Genomic DNA, 15,923 nt, shown 5'->3' with positions numbered 1-15,923 from the left:
CACAACCGAGCGTCGCACTCTAGTGGAACTCCTTCTGAAGCACGTGTTCGTGTTCGACTTTGCCAAAGACGATTCTACACCACCGCCTACCAGTCGTATTCATCACACGATCAACACCGGCTCCGCACCTCCTATACGCCAGAAGCCCTATCGAGTCTCAGCCACTGAACGTAAGTTAATAGATGACCAAGTTCAAGAGATGCCAAAGCGAGGCATAATTCGAGAGCCTTCCAGTTCTTGGGCAGCTCCAGTTATCCTTGTTAAGAAAAAAGATGGCACATGGAGGTTCTGTGTTGACTACCGTCGCTTAAATACGGCCACGAAGAAGGACGTCTACCCGCTTCCACGTATAGATGACGCAATTGATTGTCTGCACTTCGCTTCATACTTTTCTTCTGTTGATTTGAGATCCGGCTACTGGCAAATTCCCATGCACACTGCAGATAGGGAAAAAACGGCATTCATAACACCGGACGGACTTTACGAGTTTAACGTTATGCCTTTCGGATTATGTAATGCACCTGCAACATTCGAGCGGTTCATGGATACAATCCTGCGTGGCCTTAAGTGGCAAATCTTTTTATGTTATTTGGACGACGTTGTAATTTTTGGCCAAACGTTTAGTGAGCACAACAGCCGCCTGGATATTGTGCTTGATTGCATGGAACGAGCTGGCCTTATCCTCACTTCCAAGAAATGTCATTTTGGGAACCGTGAAACAATTGTTCTTGGTCATTTAGTTGATAAAGAAGGTATTCGACCAGATCCAAAGAAAATTGAAGCTGTCAAAAGTTTTACGGTGCCTCAATCAGTGAAAGAGCTGCAGAGTTTTTTAGGGCTCTGCTCGTACTTTCGACGCTTTATAGCTAGGTTTGCGGACATCGCTTACCCACTCACGTGTTTGCTGCATAAAGATGCACCGTTCAATTGGACCAGCGAATGTGACGTAGCTTTCCGACATCTGAAATTTCTTTTGACCTCGGGCCCCATCCTACGCCACTTCCGCCCATCTGCACCAATTGAAGTGCACACTGATGCAAGTGGTATCGGTATCGGCGCTGTACTTATACAACGCCATGGTCACGATCAGCACGTGGTAGCATATGCCAGCCGTTCATTGAGTAAGAGCGAAAGAAATTACACGGTTACTGAGCAAGAATGTCTCGCCGTTGTTTTCGCTGTACAGCGCTTCCGCTCCTATCTGTACGGGAATGCTTTCACCGTCGTGACCGACCACCACTCGCTTTGCTGGCTAGTGAGTCTTCGTGACCCCTGTGGCCGGCTTGCTCGATGGGCTTTGCGCCTACAAGAATTTAATTTCACTGTGGTGCATAAAAGCGGCCGTAAACACTCAGATGCCGATTGTCTTTCCCGTTTGCCGCTTCAAACGACTGATGATGACGCAGACAACTTTGATGAATACTTGGCGTCACTTTATCATCATCATCATCATCATCATCATCATTTTATTCCAACATCAACATTACAGATGCTGAGGACCGTGAACAAAAAGCCTCTAGCTGGGCTTGACGGGGTTCACGGCCCCTAAAAATCATGGCATTGGCAACAAAACTAGGATACAAAACACAACGCATCAGACATGGGAGGATGTGGCAAAAATTCAGGACATAAGCAAAACAATTACAAGATTAGTAGAGTGTTTAATGAAGTATACAATGTACGGTGTAATACAGAAAAAGGTAGAAAGTGCAATTATTGTGGCTATGGTATATTTACAAAAAAAAAAACAGTATTGTGGCTATGAAACAACTCGTTTGTTTAGAAGCGACGGGAGCATATTATGTAGCATCTGGTATCCATAGTTAGTGCGTGCTCGAGGTATTTCCCACAGTTCAGTACTGCGGGTATTCCGTGTTTTTCATTTAGGTGTCAGGTTTGCTATGCCGCCTAAAATGTTTTCATTCTGTTTAATTCCGTTAGAATAACGCTTAAGGAGCATTGTTTTATAAATGTCAGGAAGTGTGATAATGTTTAGTTCCCTGAAAAGAGGTGCAGTATGACTATCGTATGCAACGTTTGCAACTATACGAATTGCCTTTTTTTGTAGGAGGTGAAGTTTAGTAATATTTGACAAAGTAGTTGTACCCCACACTAGGTGACAGTAGTTAATATGTGAAGTAAAAAGGGCACTGAAAATAAGGCGTTTAATGCGAACAGGAGCAAAATATCGCAATTTGCACAGGATCCCTATAATGCGACAAATTTTAGTTGCAACTGCATCTATGTGAGCATTCCAGGACATATTTTTTTCGAACAGAACACCAAGACATTTAACTTGCGACGCTATCTGAATATTTGCAGTGCCGAGATGGAGTATGGCCTGCGTGTCTATGTTTCGGTTTTTCGGCCTGAAAAAAACAGCTTTTGTCTTACTGTTGTTTATGGCAAGCGAATTAACGATACTCCAGGAATGTAGTTCATTTAGAAGTACGTTTGCGCGTGAGATAAGAAGCTCGGCATCAGGCCCTATTAAAAGTATGCTGGTATCATCAGCGTATATGATGAATTTTGCTGTGTTGTCAATGTTTACCAGATCATTGATGTAAAAAGAAAACAGCAGAGGCCCCAAAATACTTCCCTGAGGTACTCCTGCGTGAACTGCTCGTACATCAGACAAATGATTATTGATAACAACTTGCTGGCGGCGGTATTGAAGATAGGATTTTAGCAACTGAAGAAAAACGCCACGGAAGCCATAATGTTGCAACTTTAATAACAGGTTATCGTGGTTAATGGTGTCGAAGGCCTTAGAATAATCTATAAATATGCCTAATGCGCACATTTCTCGCTCGAAAGCGTCTAATATTATTTCCTTCTGTGTCAAAAGTGCCGTCTCGGTAGACAGCCCTTTCACAAGCCTTCCCCGATCTTCAAGTTTTCCGAACTGAGCAACGCAAAGACCAAACATTAACCTCTTTGTTTGATGCCGCTCAAGATTCTGTAACTAATACTTTTTGCATTCGCGACGGTTTGCTTTATAAGAATTTCGCTTCTGGAGGAGCACGCATGCTTCTTGTCGTACCCGAAAACCTACGCATCACAGTTCTTGAAATGATGCACGACGACGACACGTCTGGGCACTTGGGAGTGACACGCACACTCCACCGCACACAACAACGATTTTACTGACCTAACATGCGTTCAACCATCCAGCACTTTGTAGCCAGCTGTGTGCAATGCCAGCGCTTTAAGCTGCCGACTTCAAGTCCACCGGGCAAACTGCGGCCAATCACACCTCCAACAGCCCCGTTTGAGCAAGTTGGCATTGACCTCCTCGGACCTTTCCCACGGTCCTCGAAAGGAAATCGATGGATTCTTGTGTGCGTAGACCACTTAACCCGTTATATTGAGACAGCCGCGATACCAGCTGCTACTGCGTCTGAGGTATCTAACTTCTTACTTCGATTCGTCATTCTTCGCCATGGCCCTCCTGCAGTTCTCATTAGCGACCGTGGACGCCAATTTACAGCGGACGTTGTTGAAGAACTTCTCCGCCTCAGCAGCTGCAGTTTTCGTCACTCCACGCCATACCATCCCCAAACGAACGATGTGGTGGAACGCACTAATCGGACGCTCACCACCATGCTTGCTATGTACGTCGCTGCAGATCATAAGGACTGGGATGGCGTCCTCCCGTTCATTACTCATGCATACAACACAGCGCAACATGAGACAACTGGCTACAGCCCCTTTTACCTGCTCTATGCTCGCTCGCCTCGCTGCGGCCTTGACACCATTCTACCATTTTTCATCCACGACGAACCTTCTCTTGCGACCACACTCTGCAGAGCTGAAGAAGCTCGCCAGCTTGCCCGCGTTCGAATTTTATCTTCGCAAGAGCGTTCCAAGAAACGCTACGACGTCCAACACCAAGAAGTTTCTTATGTTCCTGGTGACATTGTGTGGTTGTGGACCCCTGTACGCAAGCGTGGCCTGTGTTAGAAACTGCTATCCCACTACACTGGACCGTTTGTTGTGTTGGAGTGCATAAATGACGTTACTTACGTTATATCACGACTAACTGCTAGTGGTCGACGGTCACGCCAGTCTCAGGTGGTGCATGTAGCCCGCCTCAAGCGATTCCATCCCAGACGGTCTATTTAACTCGCCCGACGGGCTTCGTCTGCGACGAGGGAAATGTCACGTGCTTCCATAGAACCTCGACGGAAGAAGCAGAAGATGGACTGACGAGCAGAGAGAAAGGAAGAGAAAGAGCTGAAGGACGCTGGTAGGCTTCCTGCTTCCATCCTGCTCCGACCGATCCCCTCTGTGAATAAACCCCCGTGCGTGCTAAGCACGTAACAATATAATAATAATAATAATAATAATAATAATAATAATAATAATAATAATAATAATAATAATAATAATAATAATAATAATAATAATAATAATAATAATACTTTATTTCCACCAAATCAAATAGAATTTGATGGAGGAAGCGAGAAAAAAAGCGGCTATCTGATTGACGGAGTTCTCTCCTGTTCAGACGGCAGTGACAAAAACGAGGAACTAAATTGCACATCAAGTCATACATGAATAAAAACATCAATATAAGCAATGTCTGTAACCAAACAGAATACGCAGAAATCAAAAAGGGGTATCAGCACAGTAGACGACCAGTCATTAAATAACAAAAAGGATGGAGAACAATTCATAAAACAGTATTTGATGTATTAGCACTTAACCAAATGAACAATCATACTACGCAGAGAGGAGATGGTGATTTCACGGAGGTTTACGCCTGCTTCAATTAACTGGTTTTGTAAATACGGTAGTTGGTAATTAATTCTTTGACGACCGTAGCTATTTCTTGTGAATGGTAAAACCCATTGTGGTTTGTGGCGATGCGGATATGGTGAATCGGACTGATGCAAAGGAGCCATAGAGGAAATGGTGTCAGCATGGCGCTTTTGCTCAACTGTGTACACGCGCAGCAGTTTGTAAGCAATAGTTTGATCCGGCTGGTGACAAACACCGACTTGCGTAAGCGATGACCCGTTCTTGACCTGCTTGGATCTGGACCAGGACAGCACCTAAGCCAATGTTGTTGGCATCAGTATGGAGCTCCGTGTTGGCATTTACGTCGAAGGGAGCCAGAACGGGAGCGCCTGCAGGAGGCTTTGAAGGCTGCGGAATGCATTTTCTTGCGCTGCTTCCCATCTGAAAGGTGTGTCCGTCCTTGTTAGGCGCGTCAGCGGCTCGGTAATGCGAGCAAAATCTTTCACGAAGCGACGGTAATACGCGCACAATCCAAGAAAACGGCGGACAGCTTTCAGCTCTTGCGGCGGCGGAAAATGGGCAATAGCTGTTGTTTCTTCAGGATAAGGCTGAACACTGGCTTGATTCACAACGTGCCCTAAGAACTTCAGCTCTGTATATGCAAAGGAAATAGACACCAAACACATGGTCCTCACATTTAACACCAGTAGCTTGCCCGAAACAATCGAAGTAGGATACCTGAAAGACAACGTAAGGCACTACATACCCAATCCCCGTCGCTGTTTTAATTGCCAGAAGTTTGGCCATGGCTCACAGAGCTGCCGCGGCCGCAAAACCTGCGCGAACTGCGCATCAAAGGACCACCAGTCTGAGGAATGCGACGCAGCACTACGCTGCGCAAACTGCGAAGGCGACCACGCTGCATACTCCAGGGCGTGTCCGTCCTGGAAAAAGGAGAAAGAAATCATCACCATTAAGACCAAAGAAAACATTTCATTCAAAGAAGCCAGAAGGCGTTTTGCACTTAACAACACATTCTCCTTCACAGCGAAACCAAACTTCGCTGATGTGGTGCGCGGGGGCGTAGCACCACACAGCGCTCCGGCACCTGCCGCGGCCAGTTCTACTGCGCCTGTAGCAGAGCCACCCACGCCCCAGGCAGGGACAGCGAAAGCTGCTCTGCCAACTCCAAGCCAGGGAGTGCCGGCCCATGGGTCAGCATCCCGCAGGACTTCCCCCCGTCGGGGTAGGCCTGACACCAACACATCCGCGGCTTCCCGGCGGTCTCCCAGCACCTCCAGTGAGGTGATGGAGGTAACTTTCGATCCGCCCGCTTTGCAGCGGCGGAACAGCTCTCTTGAGCGGAAAAAAGGCAGGGCCACCATAACGGCCCCAGAACATAAGTAAACCCCCAATCGTTCATACCCCAAACATAAACATGGCTTTTCTAGTTCAGTGGAACTGCCGAGGAATATTGAGAAATTACGATGACATAAAACATATTTTAGGGTCAATGTCACCCGTAGCCTTATGTCTCCAGGAAACCAATCTAGGTCCACAACATATGAACATCCTGAAGCATTATAAAACTTTTAGACGCGATCGTGAGCAGGCAAATAGACTCTCGGGAGGCGTCGCGATTGTCATACAAAGCGGCGTCCATGCTCAAGAGATCAGACTGAAAACAAAACTTGAGGCAGTTGCAGTCAGCATTGTCAGCTACAAAACAATTACAATCTGCTCTGTATATATTCCTCCACATCTCACACTAACAGTCCACGATCTACAAGGCCTCATTGATGAACTTCCAGAACCATATCTAGTAGTCGGGGATTTTAACGCTCACTCCCCTTTTTGGGGAAGTGAGCGCTGTGACTCTAGGGGTCAAATAATCGAAGATTTTATCCTCACAAATAGTGTATGCCTTTTAAATACAGAAAAAGCCACATACTGCTCCCCTGCCTCAGGGAAAATGACCTGTTTAGATTTGTCTTTTAGTTCACCTTCTGTTTTTAACGATTTTAACTGGGACGTCATTGACAACCCATATGGCAGCGATCACCTCCCTGTACTAATCACTTTAACATCCCCACCGGAAATAATCCCCACAAGGCCACGGCCCTGGAAGCTTCACCTCGCCGACTGGTCACTTTTTAGAGCAAAAGCAAATTTAGAAAATATACTTTTAGAAAATCTCACCATCGACCAAATAAATGAAAAGTTCACTAATTGTATCATAACTGCCGCACTCACAGCTATTCCTCAGTCGTCAGGAGTGGCGCGACAAAACCATAAAGTATGGTGGACAAAGGACTGTAAGGAAGCCAAAAAACAACAAAACCGAGCTTGGGGTAAATTCCGCAGGTATCCGACACATGAAAATCTCGTTAATTTTAAGAAGGAAAGAGCCAAAGCTCGGTACGTCCGTTGGTGTGCCGAGAAAGCATCATGGCAGGGTTATGTTTCATCCATTAACAGTCAGATGACATCTAAAAAAATGTGGGAGCAGGTTCGCAAATTAAATGGAAACTTTTCACCCTTCACAATTCCTTTTTTAACAACACCTGGCACACAAACAAGCATAGGGGAACAGGCAGACATACTGGGAGAACATTTCGCTGCAGTTTCAAGTTCATCACACTATACACAGTCTTTTTAAAACACAAAAACACAGCCGAAAGACAAAGACTTCCAACTAGTGGAGGTGCAAACCAAAAATATAACAGTGTGATTACCCTCCAAGAAATAAATACAGTACTGTCTGCTGGTAAAAAAACTGCTCCAGGACCCGACCAAATCCACTACGAAATGCTGGCACATCTATCTCAACCTGCCGTAGAGGCACTTTTAAGGTTCTTCAACATAGTTTGGATGTCAGGCAAAATACCTGAGGCCTGGAAAAAAGCTATTATTGTACCGCTTCTTAAACCTAGTAAACCCCCAACCTCTCCTAGCAGTTATAGACCCATAGCCCTGACCAGTTGCCTCGCCAAAACCTTCGAAAGTGTCCTAAATATAAGACTAACCTTTGTTCTTCAATCCTGTGAACTTCTTGATATCCACCAGTGTGGTTTTAAAAAGGGATGGTCCACTACAGATCACCTAGTCCGTCTCGAAAATACAGTCAGACAAGCTTTTATACACAAACAACACTGTCTTGCAGTCTTTTTTGATTTAGAAAAAGCATATGATACTACCTGGAGGTTCGGAATTCTTCAGGACTTAGCTGAACTTGGCATCCATGGCAGAATGCTGAACTCCATTAAAGACTTTTTATCTAACCGCTCATTTAAGGTCCGTCTAGGCTCGACCCTTTCGAGGGATTTTATTCAGGAAAATGGAGTGTCTCAAGGGTGTATTTTAAGCACAACTCTTTTTATTGTAAAAATGAATTCTCTTAACAAAATAATACCAAGGTCTGTTATGTATTCACTTTATGTAGACGAACTCCAGACAGCTTACACATCCTCCAACATATCAATATGTGAGAGACAAATACAGCTAACAATAAATAAACTGACAACATGGGCAGACAGAAATGGTTTCAGATTTTCCCCACAGGAAACAGTGGCCATTCTGTTTTCACTCAAACGAGGCTTACAGGCAGACCCCGCCCTACACCTTAACGAAATAGATTAACCAGTAGAAAATAAACATAAATTTCTAGGCATAACATTTGACAAAAAACTCACTTTCCTGCCTCATATTAACAAATTAAAAAAGAAAACTTCCCGATCACTGAACATACTCAAAGTCCTTTCACATAAACACTGGGGTTCTGACAGGGCAGGGCTTCTAAAAATTTATCACTTTGTGGTACGATCCTCATTAGACTATGGTAGTATAGTATATGGTTCAGCAAGGCCATCGTACTTGAAACGACTGGACCCAGTGCACAATTTAGGTTTACGTCTTGCAACTTGCGCTTACAGGACATCACCCATTAATAGCCTCTACGTTGAAACAAATAAACCATCTCTTACAGATAGAAGAAGCATACTTACATGCTCATACGTCCTAAAAATCCGTTCCCTACCAAAACATATCTGTTATGAAATAGTTACAAAGTGTCCATCCAGAACACTTTTTAATAATAAACCACAAACTACCAGACCACTCCTCTTGCGTTTTGAAGAGATGTGCGAGAGTCTCGGTGTACTGAACACATTACCTAACATTGCGCTCAGACGAGAGCCACTACCTCCATGGTACAACTTCCCTGCAATATGCGATTTCACTCTCACACAGTTTCACAAAAAGCAAACCCCGCAACAACATATAGTACAAGAATTTCTTGCACTGGAGGAAAAATACAATGGTTTTGCGGATTTTTATGCGGACGGTTCAAAAACAGCCACCTACGTAGGAAGTGCAGTAGTACGAGGGCATGAGAATGAAATAATCAGACTTCCACAGTGTGCATCAATTTTCACAGCCGAATGTTACGCTGTATGCTTGGCCGTAAAAAAATAGTAAATGAAAACCTCGGAAACAGTATTATTTACACGGACTCTCTTAGTTTACTTACAGCTCTCCACTCTAGAAATGCAATTACTCCGATGCTAGGTGACATAATACACAACATAACAAAAGCCATAGCTCAAGGAAAAAAACATAAAACTTTGCTGGGTGCCGAGTCACGTCGGAATTAAAGGCAACGAGAGAGCAGACCTCTGCGCTGCGCAGGCTCGTAGCAAACAAATAAAGAAAGTAGACATAACCTTTAAAGATTGCATGAACTCGGTACATTGTGAAATAAGGAAAAAATGGCAGTCCGCTTGGGAAAATGAATCAAACAACAAACTACACTTTGTAAAACCAGTTTTAGGCGAATGGAAATCTTGCACTCACCAAGATCGCTTCAAAGAAGTCATTATTTGTCGTCTTCGTATAGGACACACGCATCTGACACAATTTCCTACTGCCAAAAAAAGAGCAACCTTTTTGCGAAGAATGCGGAGTTGAAGTTACAATTAACCATATTTTATTCACTTGTATGAAATTGGAAAAACTAAGGAAAAAGTACTTTGCTCAATTTTATAACTAATACATCCCTTTTCATCCCGCAGTGCTTTTAGGAGATGATGCAATTGTTGATATATCATGTGTTTTCAGCTTTCGTAAAGAAACTGGATTTTTTAAGTGTCTAAATTTTTACCCACAGGTCTGTTTTAATTCTAATACACCTCAGCCACTTTCTCACGCCTGAGAAGAAGGCTGAGGTTTTTAATTATGGTTTGTTGGAAGTCTCAGTGTCCTTGTCCAGCCAAGGATAGCTACTGAGGTTTCCCAGCCCCGTTTAAAGCTTTTACTAGTAGCCATTTTTAAAATTTGTGTACATGTTCAAAAGGTAATATTAATGTCTGAAGGCCTTTACACCAAGGATCACTTTTTACATGTCTCTAATATTCAAAAAAAAAAAAACTTTTACAATACCTTGTGTTTGACGCATGATGGCCTCAGTGACCTATGTGCCATAAAACCCAACACAACACAACACGCAAAGTGGCATTTCTCATTTTTGAGCTTGAGTCCTGAAGACCGTATTGCTTGCAGGACCAATTCGAGGCGGTGAAGATGCTCCTGGAAAGTCGGGGCGAAGACGACAACATCGTCAAGATAGACGAGACACGTCTGCCATTTTAAATCGGCAAGGACGGTATCCATGAGGCGTTGGAAAGTTGCCGGCGCAGAGCACAGTCCAAAGGGCATGGCCGTAAATTCATACAGGCCATCTGGAGTAATAAAAGCTGTTTTTTCACGGTCCCGCTCATCGACCTCAATTTGCCAGTTACCTGACTTGAGGTCCATCGAAGAAAAGTATTTCGCGCTACAAAGGCGATCCAGAGCGTCGTCGACCCGGGGGATAGGGTGGACATCCTTTTTGGTGATTTTGTTTAAGCGACGGTAGCCTACACAGAACCGCAATGTTCCGTCCGTCTTCTTCACAAGGACGACTGGAGCTGCCCAGGTACTCCGGGAAGGACGAATTACGTCATCGCGGAGCATTTCCTTGACTTGGCGGCCAATAGCGTCGCGTTCAGCGGCAGACACTCGGTAGGGGGACTGTCGGAGAGGGTGCACGTTATCGTCCGTAATAATGCGATGCTTCGCTAGGTGAGTTCGTCCAACACGCGATGAAACCGAGAAGGTGTCGCCGTAGCACAGAAGATCTTTAACTTGTTGCTGCGTCGGGGAGAGTGCTGTATCGACGTCGAACGTGAAACCAGTGACTGGGCTCTGCTGTTCCGACAACGACATTGTGGAAATACTGGGTGTGCTGCTGACATGAGCGATGGCATCAACGTGAGCCACAACGGTTCCCACGTTCAGATGTTGGTGTGCGCCAGCGAAATTGGTTATCAGCACTTCTGTTGCTCTGTCGACGAGATTAACGACTCCTCTGGCGACAGCAAGGCTCCTGGCAAAAAGCAAGAACTGGTTGCCTTCCGCGACGCCTTCGAAATTCCGCAGTCTTGGCGCCGACAGAAACCATGAGACTCGAACGAGGTGGAATGGTGACGTGGTCATACAGGTTACAAAGTGCGGTCGGATGGCCTGGATCTCTGTCTATTGCATTCTCTGTGGACAAACACACGGCATTCGACTGGAAGTCGATGACCGCTCCATTCTCGGTCAAGAAATCAATTCCGAGAATGACATCACATGAACAGTGTTCGAGTATAACGAACGTTGCCAGGTAGGTTCCGCCTTGAACTGCTACTCTTGATGTGCAAGTCCCGGTCGGTGTAACGAAGTGACCCCCGGCTGTACGAATCTGTGGGCCCATCCACGGAGTGGTGACCTTTTTCAGAGTTGCGGCGAAATTTCCACTGAGGATCGAGTAATCCGCCGCTGTGTCGACGGGTGCAGTGACGTATGTTCCGTCGAAGGAAATGCTCAGGTTTGCTGTCGTAGACGTCGTGTGAGAGGTACGGCGCTGTGTTCGGTCACGGCTGCGGTGCGGCGCGGGTTCGCTTCCATTCGTCAGGTGGCATTCACGTCGAGTAGGCGTATCACGGTGCTGGACGGCAGTCGGTCGTGGCATCAGGTGGCCACATAGTTGCGGCGTAGGAGGGTCTTGTATATTCCGTCGATGAGCAACCTCCCCCTTAAAGGTTGCTGCTTTCAGTTTTCCTGGCGGGGGCTTGGCGACCTTCCCCGCGGAAAGTCACCGTAAGACCGACGAGGAGAATAGAAACAACGCGGGGATGGCGACCTGCGTGTCCCGCCGGCAGATTCGGCCAGATAGTCGTTGATTTCCCTGGGTCGCTGCCCAGGCTGCGGACGGGGTGCATCGGCAGGGAACCCCTGCAGGCCCATCTGACGATACCTGCAATTGCGGTACAGGTGTCCCGGCTCACTGCAGTGATAGCAGAGTGGACGTTAGTTGAGAGTGCGCCAGATGTCACTTTTACGGGGGGAATACGCTGGAGGAGGACGAGCAGGTGGTCGCGGCCGAAAAGGGGCCAGGGTTTCCTGAAGGCGACTAGGCGACGGCGGTGGTGCACGACGAGCAACAGCGGCGTAGGATATTAGCGGTGGGGCTGTAATGAAAGGGAGCTGAGGTTGTAAGCGCCTGTTGCACCTCTTCCCGAATAACCTCGGCGAGGGTAGAAACCGTTGGCGCAGGCGGCGTAGCCGGGAACAGCTTCTGGAGCTCCTCGCGAACGGCAGCGCGCACGGTTTCGCGGAGCACGTCAGTAGTATTGATTTCAGTGGCTGTCGCAGTCATGGCGAAAGGCTGACGCTCGTATTGCCGCAACCGCATATCGAGTGTCTTTTCCATGGTGGCGGCCTCCGACAGAAATTCTGCTACCGTGCTCGGTGGATTGCGGACCAGTCCGGCAAAGATGTGCTCTTTTACACCGCGCATAAGGTACCGAAGTTTCTTCTGCTCGGTCATATCCGGGTCAGATCGGCGAAATAACTTCGCCATCTCCTCGAAGTACACAAGCACGCCTTCATTTGGGAGCTGAGTTCGAGACTGAAGGAGCAGATCGGCCCGTTCTCTTCGAAGCACCGTGGTGAAATCTTTCAGGAACTGCCCTTTAAATACATTCAACGTTGTTATGGACGACTCCCGGTTCTCAAACCGCGTACGAGCTGTGCCCTCCAGCGAAAAGAATACGTGTTGAAGCTTGGAGTCATCTGCCCACCTGTTGTATCGGGCCACGCGTTCAAATTTCTCCAGCCAGTCTTCCGGGTCTTCGCCTTGGAATATCGGTGGCTCCCGAGCCTGCTGCAGCACAACGGAATGTGCACTAATCGTCGTCTGCATGCCTATTTCGGGCTGGGGGATCGTCGACGATGGCGCTGGACGAAACGATTGGGTCGAACGAGACTCCAGGAGCCCAAACTCGGGTTGAAGGCCTTGGAGCCTGCGGCTGCCGTGGTGTACAGGCGTCACCTCGATGGCAGATGACCCTCGAGGACTTGAATCCCTGCTTGCTGGGGGAGTCCGAGGCATGGAATGCGTTACCCAGCGCCTTGCACCAGATGTCACGCGTGGTTCAGTACAGTTTGCACGGTTTGGTGCGTCCAAAATAGGCGACTGCAGCGGACGTCGGTACCAGCCCAAAAGCGCGGCATTCGCTTGCCCCCACACTTCGGCTTCTTTCTTTTCGCAAGGCGAGCTCGCGCGCATTCAGCGCTGTCGTGTTTCCACGAGAAGGATGACGACGAATGGCGGTGTCAATATATTTAATAATATTGTCGCGAGTGGAAGAAAAAGACGAGTAGCGATTGCGGCGCGCCGACGACGACGTTGCTGCTGGTGGACCTGCCTGTTTTGTGCTGTGTTCTCTGTCTTCACCCGTTCTCGCTGCCGGCCTGGACGTCAAGCCGTGACATTTGGTGGAGGTGCTGGGTTACGCATCTCATGCAGCGCACCCCGCCTCGTAGTTTGAGCCCCGTCCTAAGTCCTGGCCGTCGAGTTTTCTTGGAGGAGCCCTAGGCAGAAACTGAGACTCGCGCTAGCCGACGTCAGCAAGGCCAAGCGCCGGAATTCGGACTCTTGCCCGAGGGATCGCGGACATCTAGGACAGCCAACGTCACCATGGCGTCCCAGTCACAACAAACCGACCCCGCGATTGCGTCGAGGATCGTCTACGTGCCTGTCACTCCAAGATCTGTCGTCCCGTTCCGTGGCAATGGCCTCGACGATGTTGAAGACTGGGTCCAGCACTATGAAAGAGTAGCTCGACATAGCGGGTGGACTCCCGACCAATGCCTGCAGAATATGTACTTCTCCCTGCAAGCCACAGCAAAGTATTGGTTTGAGAACCATGAGGCTTCGTTAACGTCATGGGAGACGTGCAAGAGCGAACTGGTACGCACGTTCGCGAACCAACACCGGCGACAAGCTGAAGACCTGCTCCACGCTCGCATCCAGGGACCCACCGAAAGCGTCAGAAGCTTCGTCGAAGACGTGCTGCGTCTGAGTTCCCGCGCCGACCCGCGGGCTACTGAGGAGAAAAAAGTACGGGCGTTGATGTGGGGTGTCCGGAATGACATCTTTGGAGGCCTCATACGCAATCCTCCAACCACAACAGCCGGATTTGTCGCCGAAGCTACAAATATCGAGCACGCATTGGCGACAAGAACCAGTCACTTTCAGAGACTGAGCGCCTTTCCTGCCGTCTCAAGTCTTGCCTCGTCTGGCCTGGGCGGAGTTGGTCTAGCCGATGTTCGAGAAATAATTCGCGACGCCATCCGCGAGGAGCTGAAAAAGCTCTTCCCTTCTCCTGAGCAGCCCGCCTCTGTCTCCATCGCGTCGGACGTTCGCGAAGAACTGAGACACACGCTGGCGCCAGAAGACGTCCCAATTGTAGCTGCAGCCGACCCACCAACTCTGAGCTACGCCGCCACAGTTCGTCGTCCGCCTCCCGCCCATCGCCAAGTCCAGAGCGCTGCCGATTCCGGCCTTCAACGCCGCGAGTTCCTGCACCCGTCTGATGCCCGCCTGGGACCGCCGAGACGCAGGAAGACCGACATCTGGAGGACTGCGGACCGGCGACCATTTTGTTTTCACTGCGGTGAGCCTGACCACATGTATCGCTCCTGTCCATACCGCGAGCTTGGCCTAAGGGGTTTTAACTGGGCTGATCCGTGCCCCCGCTACGGTGAACAGCCCCGCGACATACAAGACTACCTTCGACGTTCTCCATCACCGGTTATAGCTTCTCCTCGCACCTCCCGGTCGCCGCCCCCTCGCCGCCCACCATCCCCTTCTCGCGGGTCTCGCCGTGAGAGCCTTTCGCCACTTCGGGAAAACTGAGTACGGCGACGCCTGGAGGTGGCGTTGCCGGAGTCGCACGAAGTAAAGAACCTCCGCCTACGTTGGAATGTCCCAGCTCAACCGATGGCATCCTTGGAAGCGCGAATCGTTTTGTAACCTCTAGCAATGTGCACATTCTGATCGACGGACGCGACGTAACGGCGCTTGTAGACACCGGTGCCGATTACTCGGTCTTCAGCGGAAGTTTCTCTCGGCGCCTTCGCAAGGTTACCACCCAGTGGGACGGACCGCCCATACGTACCGCGGGAGGCCACATCGTAAACCCTGTTGGCAAGTGCACTGCCCGTGTCGAGATCCACGGTGAGACGTGCACCGCCACATTCGTGATATTGGAGAATTGCTCGAAAGATGTTATTCTGGGCATGGATTTTCTCCGTGAATATGGCGCCGTAATCGACATAGGACAGAACAGATTGACCCTCCGCGTAGTAGAATGGAAAGTTGGGCGAGTTGGTATACGTTCATTTTGGGTGGAAAAAACAGCGCGAAAAGGACGGAAGACAAAGATGAAGGAAACCCGCGCACGTTCTTCATCGCTAGTACCGCCCCGGGCCACAGGCTTTGCGATGAAAGTTGATGCCGACCATGTCCACTTGCCACCGTTGTCGACAGTTTTCCTGCAGGTCCGAGCCGATACAACAGCATGTGGAGAAGGCGTTCTGGAAGGCAGTGTCCAGATGTTACTTACGCGTGGCATTGGTGTTGCGCGAGGGTTCTTTTTACTGTCTTGGACTGGGCTGAGTCGAACGGCATAATTTCTTTGTGGGCACTTCTTTAACGGCATTTCTTTACTTTAACGGCATTTCTTTAATGCCGTTCGACTCAGCCCAGTCCAAGACAGTAAAAAGAGCCGTTGCGACCATGTGCATTGAATAAGCCA

This window comes from Amblyomma mixtum, chromosome 6, assembly GCF_055824585.1.
Source record: "Amblyomma mixtum isolate Tamu chromosome 6, ASM5582458v1, whole genome shotgun sequence".
NCBI classification, from domain to species: domain Eukaryota; kingdom Metazoa; phylum Arthropoda; class Arachnida; order Ixodida; family Ixodidae; genus Amblyomma; species Amblyomma mixtum.
Note: the sequence above shows the minus strand (reverse complement) of the source record.